The sequence below is a fragment of the Stegodyphus dumicola genome, chromosome X2 (genome assembly GCF_044657685.1).
Source record: "Stegodyphus dumicola isolate Sdum_Otavi_A_Nest chromosome X2, ASM4465768v1".
In the NCBI taxonomy this organism is placed as follows: Eukaryota; Metazoa; Arthropoda; class Arachnida; order Araneae; family Eresidae; genus Stegodyphus; species Stegodyphus dumicola.
The window spans coordinates 196,341,968-196,354,953 of NC_140781.1; positions in this window are offsets into that span (position 1 = coordinate 196,341,968).

The following is a 12,986-nucleotide window of genomic DNA, read 5'->3' on the forward strand; positions in this document are numbered from 1 at the left end:
ACATAAAAACATATAACAAATGAACAAAATTATTTGAATGAAATATTCAAATTGACAGTCTCTAAAGTTCTTGAAAAGATAAAAAAAGTTCTTGTATTCAAGATGTTCTTGTTCAAGATATATAAGTTCTTGAAAAGTTATCTTGATATTATCTCAAATTTTCTAAAAACTCATAATCTTTTGTAAAACCTCAACGTTGTTATCAATACAAATTGTTTCCAAAATATAATTAGGAAATTGCATTTCATTTAGTACGTACCGAAAACCTTTAGTACTGCCACTACAAGGTACTACTACCACCACCACTCTTGAACAAAGCTCAGATTGCATAAATTTACGAGCGTTAGAGAAAAACCTCAGTCAGGATGTTGGGGTTTTAGTTTTTGAATTTAATAGTTAAAAATACTTTGCTTATAGCATATATACTTACTTATAGCATATATTTATTTTCTCTTGCGTATCACCAGTGGTACGCTTACCACCGGTTGAGAACCCCTGAAATAACTGCTTTATGTAAAAAGAAAAATACAATAATAACAAATTTTGACAAAAATGGGCAGATCCACTACGATGCAAATCCGTGTGATAAACTATTGATGGCTGTGTAATGTTCAAATACAATGACACCTAAAAGCCTCCGTTCCTTAAAAAAAGTTACAAGTTTTTGGTATTGTTTGATAAATCAAAGTTAAAAGTTTCAATTTACTGTTATGGATCTAAAAATTCTGTTATATTATACACCTGACATTAAAAAAAAGGACTTATCTTGTGTATGGTGTCCACGGAAAACGTTGCGGAGAAAACAACGCAAGGGAAAAAAACAAGGTTGTCATGAAAAAAAAGCTCATTGTGGGAAAAGAAAGCAAAGGAAACGCATCGCATGTCTAAAATATCATAGTATAAAACATGTTGATAGAAAGGTAAAGCGGTGCAAGAAACAGTTTTGTTGCACCGCTTGCAGTTTTAAAACATCGTGGCAGAAAAATCGTCAAAAAATTATCGCAGACATGCGTTTCTTGACTAATGCGTTTAAAATTTTTAAATGAATTTTCATACAGTGCTTTGTGAGCACAAGAAGAAATAAATAATAGTTTTACTTCTTTTTATTTCTAATTTGTGTATTAACCAATATGAGTGCTTCTGAATTACAGAATACAACAAAGGTGTTCTTAATGGTGGATTGGGTCTACAGTTGTTCACATTCACAAACCTTATAAACACTACAATACATATTTGCTTAAAAAAAAAAAAAAAAAAAAAAAAAAAAAAAAAAGAGAGAAGAAAACTGAAGCATTCAAAATCTGGAAAATAGTAAATTTGATGCTTTAACAGAATTTTTAACTTATGTTGCTAAATATTAAAAGTCATTATTTGATTCATCTCTTTCTTAAAGACGTATTAGTATATTTTCAAAGAAAAATATACCATGAAAAAGATTAAATAGGGGGAGATGCATACGTTTAAAATTTTCCAGGTATTTCACTTCTTGCTTTTTCAATATAAGTTTATTAGTTAGCACAAAAGTATGAAGTACAGATGTAAAAATATTACTTATTCCTTCTTGTGCTCGCACATCATTACGTGAAAAGGTTCTCAGTCAGAAAAACGGTGTAATGTTATCATCATGCGATGATTTGTAGGTACTTTATTTTTACCACAATATTTTATAGGCCGACATTTAAAACTGCGGAGACTTTATTCAGCTTTATTTTCAACCAGGATGATTTAGAACAGTGATGTTTTCTTCTTGATTTCTTTTCTCCCGAGATATTTTGTATGATGACATTTTCCTCTTGCGTTGTTTTCTCCGCGAAACTTAACTTCTCCGCGATGTTTTCTCCTATAACCAACCGGCTATTCTCATCTATTCAAGAGGCTTTGCATAGATTAGAAGCAAAAAAAAAAAAAAAAAAATATATGCAGCTTTATCTTACCAAGGAAAAACTTTTCTTTGTTTCATCTTCATGCGATTTCTTGTGACTTTTAATTTACTTCTTTTTCGTTTCTTTTATTACTTATTTTAATTATGATTCTTTATTTTTAATTTAGTCATTATTTTACTCAGTTTCCGTATGTTTTGCTATTTCATTCAATTTTTATAATATTTTAGTTTATATTCTACATTAATTAATATTTATCATCAATTGACTTAATTTATTGCATTGGTACTCTTATCCCTTTGTATTTTATTTAATATAAATGTCTCATTATTTATTATTTTATTTCTCAATATTTTAGTGATTTATTATTGTTTCTAACAGCCTTCCAAAGGCTCGACACTTTTAATTTTAAAAATAAAGCCCTATTCTTAAGCTATCCGGCAAACCTAGAATATCAACAATTTAAATCCTCTACAAAGGTATTTCCCTTAGATGGAGAGCTCTCTACTTTGCTATAATCAAAACAAACCAAAGAAACCTCTCATTTTTAAAATCCGATTAATATTTCTCAAACGGAAAGTTAGAAAACAGCTTAAAATTTTACGATATTTTAAAGCGATTTATTGACTAAATTATTTATTAATTCAATCACAGCAAAATATTATAATATGAGTAATTTATAGAACGAACTCGAGTAAACTGATTCGAGTAAATCTCGGAAAATAATTTTTACTTTCGTAGTTATGAACGAGCTGTACTTATTTGTTTCTAGTTTTCCATTTGTTTCTTACTTTCCTCAATAGATGGCACCACACTTGACACAAAACTGGATTTTTTACGCTGTGAAAAATATTTCGGAGGGACAACCTTTATCGACACATCATTTTTATGAAACACACCCATTATGTGACATGATCCAAACTGAATAAAAAATAAGACTGTAAGCAGTTTATTTTTATACATTACTATTTTGAAGAATGACATCAACAATTTTTTTTAATAAACTAATGTTATTTTAAACTGTGCTCTGTTTTTCCGTATATTGTCATTAATCTCATCACATTTAAACAAAACTTTTTTAATGGACACAGAAGTATATACATATTTAATTGTTTGAACAATCAGACGCCATCAAAATAAGAATGTGGGGTCGACAAAAGTCTTTGAGATGCACAACTGAACCACATGCACTGAAACTCGTTCTCAGAGTGCTGCATTTCTGTGACCGCTAATCCCTCACCAATGAGGAACATGCGAGTTCAAATTAATTTTCAGAACTCTCTGAATTTCATAAACCGGCTTCAACTACGCGTTGCTAGAATTACGATATTTAGATCAACCCTCAATTAACCATCACTTTCGTTTTAATTATAAAAGGGATATTAGCAAACGACCTTCTTTTAATCATAAAAAACATCAACTTTCATTTAATAATAATAATAAAAAAAGAATTGGCATATAACCAATCAATCTTCACTTAGCATAAAAAATGAAACAGAAAAGCTTTTTTAATTTTTACTGCACTTTTTAAATGAACCTAAAATTCTGAAGAGAAAAACTGTATTATTGTACTGCGTAACTTATTTGGTGTAAGTATTAAAAGTAATAAAATTTTCAGTCAGTTTAACCAGTTCAATTATGAGTGTTTATAAAATAAAATTTAATGGCTTGATTCATGAACATGTTAATTCCTAATAAAATGTTTTTAATAATTTCTCAGATTTTTAACGTATTCCAACCATAAATAAAATATATCATTATTTAACAGTAACTATTAAAATTAAAATAATACTCAAAAATTAATAAATTTTTGTTACTGAACTGTTAATAATTACTTATCCAGTAGTATTCTAAAAACACTGAAAAACAAACAATCCTAGATAATACAGTATTTGTGTTCAGAGGGACCACTAGCGGCCTAGCGGTAAAAGTCGCTGAACATTGGTAGCTCGGTCCGGGGCTCGATTCCCGGCGAACGGGCTGGCTGCATGGGCGCTTTCGTGTTTTTCCCCATTTGCAATGTGTATACGAGCCACTTTCCCTTAAAAAGTCCTCCGCGAAGGCTATTCCTCCTTCTAGGTCTCAAGTGGTTTACAATAATCCAATAAACCAAACCAACTCAATAGTTTCGTTCTGCCTCTTTGATTTTCCCACGTTGAGAAGTTCGACCTGACACGTCATGATTGATTATTCAACTCGAGTTGAGGTTGCCCTTTAAAATATCCGAAATAGTAACTTTAATCTGCTTATGATGCTTCACTATTCACCGCGTTATATTTATCGCATAGTTATCCTCAATTCTACTTTACATAATCACGATAAATCAATGGTATTTTCAAATTTTTGGCCCCGCTTGGAGGATCGAAGTAACATGCCGACTCAAAGGTTTAAAGCAGTTAATAATCTAATTCTAATTGTTGGCAAATTAGCACTAGGTAATATTAAAAATCAGGAAGTTTTTCTTTTTTTTTTTTTTTTTTTTTTTTTTCCCATTTTTTACAAAGCAAGCTTTAGTGTCAAAGCAAATGTAATAAAACGAAAAACAGCTGTGTAGTTATCAAATATTTAGTTGAAAAATCGACTAGTATAAATCTTTTATAAATTTAAATTAAAACGTGGCATATAACACATAGGAACTTAAAAAAAAAATTCAGTTTAAAAAAACTGAAAAAAGGAAAGCATTTAATAAAACCTATCAGCCTATTTCTTGTTTACAAGTCGTGATAGTTCTTCCTCTATTTGATCAATTTAAGTTTTAAGGTGGCTAATTTGTTTCGGTATTTAAATTTTAGGTACAGAAACTGGGAAAGTCCCGTCTGCCACATACATGTAAAATGTGGCAAACGGTAATTACACCTTTAGAGCTGTATCAGATAGTTCTGGATAATCATTTCTAAATTTAAGCCCAAAATTGCTCAGTCCAAGTTCTTTGAAAACAAATTTTAACTCTCCATCAAATGAAAACTCAGTTTTTCCCTTAAGGGGACTCATACACCTTAAACCCCTCATGATCTTCGAATAGGTGACTGTTGCAAGAATTGGGTTATTTTATTTATTTTAAAAGCAATTACTTCCAACTTTTTACAGCTGACTACATGATATAGTTGCTTTGGAAACTAGTAACCAGAAAGTTTGTGTTGCCTTAAATATTTTTGTAATTTAATCTTCTTTGTGACAAAATATTTCGCCGTGTTTCCACCCTGCGCGCATGATATTTTAAAAATGGCTAATGATACATACTTGAAATTTGATGGAATTCTTTATATGGGCACTATTTTCTAACTGAACGAACAATCTGATGAATATTTTAATATTAAAAAATTTTATGAGCGAAAACATTAAAAATTTTTTTAATAAAATACATTTTGTAAACTCAACGCAAAATAAAATAAAAATTTAACATGAAATTTTTAGAATTTTAGGTTCACAGTAGTTTCCAAATGTTATAAAAGCTATATATTAAACATGGAATTAAATTATGAAACAGAATGTTTTAAACTGTGCGCGCAAGTTGGAAACATGACGAAAAATGTTGTCACAAAGCGGATTAAATTATAAAAATATTTGTGGCAACACAAACTTTCTGATTACTATTTCAGAAAGCAGCTATATTATGTAGTCAGCTGTAAAAAGTTGGTAGTAATTACTTTTAAAATAAATAAGTTATCCCAATGCTTGCAACAGTCACCTATTCGAACATCTTATGGATTTTAAGGTGTATGAGTCCCCTTAAATGAAATGATAAATTTTTGGGTAACACACACACTGAAACTAATTTCGGATCCATTCAGACAGAAAAATCTTCCGAAAAATATGTGTTAAACCTATATTTAAGATCTGTAAAGTGAGATATTACATCTTTAATAGCCGATTGAACAATTTTTAGTTTGTTTTCTATAACAAAACTTTCTAAAGTTGGAAATGCTGCAAATTTAATCTCCTTGCAGTATGAGCACTAAATTTTCGAAGTAAAGGATTTTATTTTATCGTTAGCTATAAATTTATTATCGTTTGAAGACTTAAAATTTTTACTTTTTTGAATTCTGATTAGCTCACTTGGCAAAAAGCCTCCTATGCTTTATTGTTAATATCGGTAAAAGTAAAACATAACGTTTTGCTTACATTCCACATGTCCTATTTTTTTCTGAAAAAATTCAATGATTTCATCTTTGAATTCTAGGTGTTTGGTGCGTAAGATGCCTCTGCAGTTTATTTGGTTTCAATAACTCGTTGACTGTACTGCCAGACACAGAACATATCAAATCTTTGGTTCAATTAAAGCTTCCCTGCATGTTGTTGAGACTTTTCTCACTTGTCTGACAGTAACAACAGAACAAGCCCACGAAATTCATCGTGGCAAGGAGTGCAAGACTACGCCTATCGTTGGAAAGAGCTTTGAGCCACGGCCAACTGGATATAACATGGCCTGGTTAGCTACATGGGGTCCATGGTATGCTACGAGGCCTACGTGATCACGTAGGCCTCGGGTTAGCTACTAGTGACGTCACGGAAGGCGTCTGAGTCTTCCGCGACTTTGCTTCGGCTTTGAATATGCGCGTTTCATTAAATGTTTAGATTCTTTTGTTTTAAATAATGCATAGTAATTAAACTTTCAGAGATTTACGGATAAACGTATATAAAAGGTCGTTTATACATTTATAGTTAAGATTGATAGCTTCAGAGGTATTATTTTAAGAAATATTCATGAAATTTTCTAACCAATGTTTTACGATATTTTGTACAATTATTTTTATACTACATAGTAATGACATTTTAAGATTTGCTGAAAAACAAAGTTTTAAAATAAATAAAGATATCAATAAAATATAGATATTTATTAATATAATGAAAGATTATTTATTAACATAAATAAATCTTTACAGTTTGATTGTTCTTACTTCCACTAAATACTAAAATAAAATTCTTTAATAAATAATCCGAAAAATATATTTACAAAATTTACTGTTGATTTCACTGATCCCAAATTTTGCAGGTTTATTTTCGCAGATGTGAAGGAAAATAAAAGGAAAGGAATGAAAGGACTCCAAAGTATAAATAATTAACCGACAAAATATACACCCTATTTAACCAATTAAAAGACATAAAAACGACTTTTTATTACCTTATCACAATATAATTATTTATTAATAATTACTGCTGTTTTTAATTTTAAGAATAAGTTGAATGAACGATCAGTAATACATCCAATGGTTTAAAACTATAAATACTTCAGAGCTATTAAAACGGATGCAAATGTATTTTTTATTCCTTTCAGTAATTATCTAACAAAAAGAAATGGAGATCAAAAGTAGCAGAAAAATTAAAATTTCCTTAAATCCTCTTGGGATTTGCCAACATAAATTAAATAAAGCGTAATTTTGTGCTGCATTACAGCAAGCGAATTATTGCTAACGTAGTGATATCTTTATAATCTGATAATAAAGAAGAAATCATAAAAGACTGAACAGATGATGCTTCAATACTTTCAAAATTTTTAGGAAAGTCCATTTTTTTTTAACCTTTCTATGTCACCTTTTTTCAGTCGAATCTCATCAGTATATACGAATTGCTAATGCCCCAGTAAATTTTTAACTTTACCTTTTACATACTTGTAATTAGCTTCATTGTTCGTTGATATATTAAGCTTTAACAGGCCTAGGATTTTTCAGAAATGGTCAATACATAGAAGGCAGATTAGTTGACAGTCATAGAGGCAACTATAACAAGCAGCTTCCTTTATGTATAACGATTTGATTTGACTTGATTTAGTTTATTATAGCAAAACACACTAAGGTATTTGCCTGAGGTATGCCTTCACGGAGGGCTTTCTAAGGCAAACTGGCTCATATACACGTTATACATGGGGAAAATCACGAAAATGCCCTTGCAGCCAGCCCCTTCGTCCGGATTCGAACCCAGGTCGGAACTACAAGTGTTCAGCGATTTTACCGCTCTGTGGCTGGTGGGATAATGTATAACGAATAAGCAAAGACTAATACCTTCTAGCCATTTTACTTTTAGTACACATCTTAATTTGTTCCAAAATAAAATGTTCTATTCCTCAAGTAAGATTCTCAAATGATTTTTATTCAACGTATGCTTCCTAGTTATATAGTGATAAGTCATAGTTCGATTTTAATTTTTTAATTGGTATGCTTTTGACATAGCTATAAATGTTTTCAAATTCAGTCCATAAAGTTTAGTATTTCCATTTAATATATTTTTACATACTCCCATTTCAACAGCTTCTTGTTCAAGAGACACTGCCGTATTCATGTGAAGTGATAGTTAGATACATTTCCCAACTTTAGGCTGTAGATTAAAACTGAGCAATAAAATATAATTTCCATCAGCAGATTTTTATGTCAAATTAAATCTGAATCATCTAAAATGTTTAGCTTATTCCATAATGAAGAAGAAAATCCTCAAAAGATGCAATTTTGTCCTTTTTCAAAAATTGATTAAAAAATATGTTTATCCGTATTGGCTCTTTTTTCCTCTGTGCTCATCCTCGGAGATGTCGGATTATCAGATAAGTATTTTGGACAATCAAAAAAAAAAAATGCATGGATAAGCATCGTTTATAATTTAGTTTATAATTATAATCGTTTATAATTAATCCTTTACAAACTTAAACAACAATGCCTTCATCTTTTGATAAATAATCGTACCGAATAATGTCATCTTCCCAAAAATATTTCTTACATACAACGCTCACTCAGAATTTTTTTTATCTGGAAATACCGTTTTAATGTATCTTTTGGAAACTTGAATATCTGTATATATCCATTGGTTTTAACGTAATTCGATTTGCAGACTGAAACGCAACATCGTGCAGGCATGAAAGTAGACTTAACTCATTTTAGCTCTACAAAGAAGTCGATAGCTATATTTATTAACAAATTCTAAAGAAATAAGCAAACTTAACTACCAGTGTGAACTTAAAAACCAAAACAGCATAACTGCTTTACTTAAATTACTTAACTCAAATTTAGCAATAAAAAATACATGAATAATGAAAAAACACAGTGCAACGTTAATGAACAGCACACAAACTAACATAGGAATTCTTCGCTTACAGTGTCCACAGAGAAGCGCGTAGGTGAAACTTCAGACGCCTTTCGTGACGTCATATCACGTGACTTTGAAGCTGACCAGGCCATCTATTCACGAAGGTCACGCTTGAGCCATATTCTTTGCTTGAGCACCATACAGGTGACAGTACGACTTTGCTCAGTTCCGCCTCTAATTTTGATGGAGAGAACCCCGGCGGAACGGGTCCGAGGGTCTCTCACCCCTCCATATTAGAGCGTCCATATTTAGAGCGAGGATATACAGTGGTGGCCAAAATTGTGGACACTTTTGGAAATTTTTATGTTTTTGAACTTTGTATGCTTATAGAAAATGTTACTTTCGCAAAATTCAAACTTGTATATATCATTTTAAACAGAATTTATTACTGAATTCAATACAAAACACAAAATTAAATTATTTGAAATACAAAAAATGTTATATGTACTTTAATATAAATAAAAAACACACTTATGAAGTGGTTTGTAATGTCTAGCTTTCCTGGCCAATCTCTGTTCTTGTTATGAGAACCAATCAAATGTCAGTAACTGCCAGTAGAAGCTGACATCATGTTTACACTTGAAACTATTCATTATTTTGCTTTGTTCTGTAGAAGAAGGACCTGTTTCTTATACACTGCAATTAAAAGTAGGAATTTTTGTAAAAATTTTTAATATTTAGTCAAGAAGCAATGACATCAAATAAAAGAGTAGATTGGACACCTAGAAAGAGGTGTAATATTATTGTGTTACGAGAAAGTGGTCTTTCCTATGCTGAAATTGCAAGACAGGTGGGCGGTTCGGTGACTACATCTGGAGTCCGAAAGTTTTGTTTACGATATCAGGAGACAAATTCAATAAAAAAACAAAGAAGGAAAAGGCCGAAAAAGGTGCACCACATCTATTGATGACAGAAGAATAAAAAGACTATGTCTCCAAGATAGAAAAAAGTCATCAGCGGCCATCAAAAATGATCTGAATGATGATGGTGTTTCTGTCAGTTCAAGAACAATCGGAAGAAGATTAACAGATGTTGGAGTGAGAGGTAGAATTCCACAAAAAAAGCCTTATCTTAATTTTCAGCAACGAAAAAAAAAAAAAAAGACTACAGCGGGCAAAGGAACACATTAATTGGACAGATGATCAGTGGTCACAAGTTATATGGAGTGATGAAACTAAGATATCGTTATTCGGTAGTGATAGGCGAAAATATGTAAGACGTAGAACAGGAGAAGAGCCACATCCTGACTGCATTCAAGCAACTGTAAAGAACCCAGTTAGTGTTATGATTTGGTCATGCATGTCAGCAGATGGTATTGGTCGCCTTCATGTCATCGATGGACACTGAATGCCAGAAAATACATTGACACTATTCTAGAACCAAAACTTCTACCTTCCATCAGAGATCTCTCTCCCAACAATGCTTCATTTATTTTTCAGCAGGATTATGCTCCTTGCCACACGGCCAAAATATCGAAAGAGTGGTTTTGTACAAAGAGCATTAAATTGTTGTCATGGCCAGGAAACAGTCCTGACCTCAATCCTATCGAAAATTTGTGGCACCGTTTGAAACCTCTTGTCCGAATGAGGCGCTCAGGGAACTAATTGAGGCTATAATTGTTTCCTAGCATCATGTAATAACGAAAGAAGAACTTAAAACTCTTGTCAGCTCAATGAAACGTCGATGTGAAGCTGTAATCAAAAATAAGGGGTACCCTACTAAGTACTGATAACTCACTGCAATCATCACTATCTAATGTATATCGATAACTAATTATCTTTTAACTTTTTTTGTATTGCAAATAATTGAATTTTGTGTTTTGTACTGAATTCAGTAATAAATTCTCTTTAAAATGTTTGCATTTTGTGACAATATAAGTTTGCATTTTGTGAAACGTAACGTTTTCTATACGCATACAAAGTTCAAAAACATAAAAATTTCCAAAAGTGGCCACAATTTTGGCCACCACTGTATATCGTAGCGTCCCCACGCCGCAGAGACACTATACATTTACAAAAACCCATGCATTTACCGGGATTCGAAACCGGGACCTTCGGTACGGCAGACAGAGTCACCAGCCACTATCCCGAGATTGGGCGGCTCCCTTTGGTATATACAAAACCCTATTTTATAAACTCGTTGTCAAACTTACGAACTTAATTGCTTTTATTTCTTTACTTCTCAACTCCGTACAGGTAGCCTCCAAAGATATCGGAAGTTAAAGTAGCCAAAACCGAAGCGCTGCTTGCCTCATTTTTTTTTTCCTTCGCTGTCTGTTTTTTCAATTATCCTACCAGTTTTCAGCGATTTATCCAGCAGGAAACATAAAATTTGTAATTCTAAAAGCAATCCGTTTAACACAAATGCTAAGTAAAATACTAAATTTTACTCCAAAATAATAATAATTAAACTCACAAATGTGGTACGTTGACGAAAGTAGCATCTGCACTGTCTCCAATTGTTTACGTACATGTCCTTAGAAAACGAACTCGATGTTACTGCCTGTCTAGCAATACTGATTTCCCCACTATATGTAGGCCTAGTTGGGTCGCTATAACAAGATCAGTATGTTTTTTAAGTACGCGTGAACCAAGTGAATGCTTTATTGCTGTTTAGTTTTTGATGAATGTTGGCTGTGAGCAAGAGAAAGGTTAGAAAAAATCAGGTCGTCATTAAGTGTGCCAAGATGGAAAACTCTAAACTTCAAGATGGCCCTACGAAAAATGAGTTAGGGCTCTTTTCTACAGCAACAGATTATAATGTTTGCACCACTGATTGTTGATTAAACTGATATTACTAATAAGCATATGAAGTCAAAAAGCTTGTTTCATTTTATTTTTCTATTTCACAAACGTATTCATTATTAGGTACTATTTTTGTAATGGAAATCTGAATCACTTTACAGAAATAATCTAAATAAAACGCCGTTTCATAGCTGAATAAAATATCGACTCTGCAAGAGAGAGAGCTCAAATGTGCGGTGGTTGATCAAAGCGCAATCTGTGTTGCAAACTCACAGAAACTTCAGAATACATGAATCAGAAAGAATTTTCCTTCTAGACACAGTAGCATAAAAGGACAAAGGACGAATTTTATAGAACCAAAGTTTCGAAGTAAAAAGAATCCCTAACTTCCGATCACAAGTGCATGCTGAGAGTGTGTCTTTTTTTCAGACACACCCTCAACATTCTTACATTTTCTCAAAAAATCTGCGCAACCAGCGGCAAAAAAATTAGATATAATACTTTCAACAGTACATTAAAATCTACGGAATTAGATTACGGCTGTAATCTTAAACGGCTCAACTTCTGCCTCTAAACCAGCTGATGGGTCTAAAAAATGGATTTTGCAACAGATACGTTAAGAATAAAAGATGAATTTCTTAGCCGCATATTGTTCCCTTACGAAATTATCCACGCTTCAGAAATACATTATCACCACAATGTACGCATCTGAGAATCCTCGTGTGAAATATAAAATGAGAACACTCCCCGAAAATCTGTATGTGGCGTCTTCTAATGCAAGACAGCATGACTTCGCAGAAATGACATTCACATCAGTCATTTACTAGATGTATTGGAAATTTTAACATTCCCACAAATAAGAAAAATATTCTACAATGAGATGGTGCATCGCACCTTAAAGATGATTTGGAAATTTAATCTTTAAAAAAGTAGGTCAGAATACAAGAAATATCGGAAAAATGTTTTTGTAGCCATTTTTATATGATACAAGCAAAAAAAAATAAAAAGGGCTAACTATGTATTGAATGTATAATACAGAAGAGATGCAGCTTAAAAACGTGTTCAACGCAGTAATCTATTTTACAACAATCGAAAATTGTGAAATGGATCTAACTACAAGCTTCAAAACTTCCAAGACCACTAGCGGCCGAGCAGTAAAACCGTTGAGTACAGGTGACTATCCTCTATATGGGTTCAAATCAAGGTGAAGGATTTGGTTCCATGATTTTTTGCATAAGTAACGCAAACAGGAGCACTGAAAGTTCTTTTGTGCCATCACTAGACAACAGCA